Below are 2,029 nucleotides of genomic sequence, written 5' to 3'. Positions count from 1 at the left end.
ATTTCTCAAGTGTACAAATTGTTAATTAGAATCGGGAAGTGAACAGAGGGGCTTAAAATAAAGACCTTCAATTTCAAATTATAACTGAAAATGGACCATGCTTATCACTGGCATTAAAAAAAAGAGCTAAGAATTATGGTGGCTGAAATGGAACTTGAGAATTTTTGAGATGGTTAAATTATTTTCATTTAAAATTTTTATAACTATTGATTGAAATGTGTATTTTGCCTTTTTATTTTAGTAGGCAATTTTGAATATATTTTAGAATAAAATACATCTTTAGAAGATATGAAAAATGATTTATTTTTGAATTTTTACATTTACTTTAATTTACATTTTTATATTTTACTCAAACTTTGTACACTTTGAAATCAACTGCATTTTTTTTAGTCATTTAGATGAGGAGTCAGCAGATTATTCCCTAAAGACTGTTTTTGTATAGTCTGCATGCTAAAAATATTGTGTATATTTTTTAATAAATTGGAAAAATCAAAAGAACAATACTTGTGACATATAAAAATGTTATGATATTCTGATAACATTTCTATTGGAGCATAGAGCCACACTCACTTATTGCTCTTTTCACTTTACTGACTGGTGGCAATAGAGATCCTATTGCCCACAGAGCTGAAAATATTTACTATTTGTCTTTTATAGAAAAAGCTTTCTGACTCCTCCTTTTGATCATTGTTGTCAATAAAGCACAAACTATGTGAAAACCTTGATTATAATAGTATAGTATAACTGCAAGAAAAATAACATTTGTATTTTAAATAAACACTAATTTTTTCAATCATTTTTATTGGTCTTCTAAATATTACTGGCTCATTAACAGAACATACAAAACCATAGCTTTGCACATATCTGTTGATTTTTCATATTTTCAATATGTGTTTGTCGATGGGGGAGGAATGAACAGAGTTTGTTGACTTGATTTATAACTTTCAGGTTTTAGACACAGGGTAGGCGGGGCTCCATTGGAACTCTTGCCCCCAGCTCTGCCAAGGTAGAGGGACTGCGAAACAAAGCAAGCACAGAAGCAGAAAGTGTGGAGGAGGTGAGCAGTGACAGCCAAGCAACTGATTCAACAGAAGACACTTAAAAAAAAAAACAGAAAGAAAAACTGAGTGAATTAGAGTCAAAGAAATGCACATACCTCTGTGCCCTGTGGGAACCTGTGGGCCCTAAGAAGTAGATTAGCCCTAGGAAAAGCTTTCTCTTCCTAAGTACCAGCACACATCATGGAGGAGCCGCCTGAAGCACAGTAAAATTATTAGTCACACCCGTAACATGATGAGACCTGACTAAGTGAATCAACCCATGCACCCAGGAATTACTAAGAATCCAAAGGTTATAGAAATATTTCATTCAATATCACCTATCAGAAACACCATACATGGAACTTTCAACCTGTAGCATTAACGATGCCATACTTAATGTTGCTTGTGCCTGAGACTCATTTGTCAGCAACATTGGTTGAGTACCGTTGAGCTCCAGACACTGCACTTAGAGCAATGGTATAAAATTATGTCATTCAATAGTGACTCTAGCCACATATTGTCTATTGAGCACCTTACCTGTGGCTGGTCCAAACTGATGTGTGTTCAAAGTGTAAAATACACACTGGATTTTAAAGGCTTGCTATGGAAAAAATAAAGAATGTGGACATTTTCATTCATAGCTTTTTATACTGGTTACGTGTTGAAAAATAATATTTTAGATACATTGAGTGATACAATGTGTTATTAAAATTAAAATTATCTGTTTCCTTTTACCTTTTATAATGTGGCTACTAGAAAATGTAAAATTACATATGTGGCTTTCATTGTATTTCCATTCAATAGCACTGGCATGGAAGACAGAATGAGTGTACTCAAGGAGCTCACACTCCAGGCGGACTGAGGAGTAAACAGACAGTGGCACATGACAAATGTAAACATGGGCTAGTTTGGCAGCAGTAAGGCAAGATGAGGGATGGATCCGGGAGGGTCAGAAGAGCCTGCGGCAAGAGGCCATGCAGGGCGGGGAG

Source organism: Myotis lucifugus, unplaced genomic scaffold (genome assembly GCF_000147115.1).
Source record: "Myotis lucifugus unplaced genomic scaffold, Myoluc2.0 scaffold_70, whole genome shotgun sequence".
Lineage (NCBI taxonomy): Eukaryota > Metazoa > Chordata > Mammalia > Chiroptera > Vespertilionidae > Myotis > Myotis lucifugus.
Note: the sequence above shows the minus strand (reverse complement) of the source record.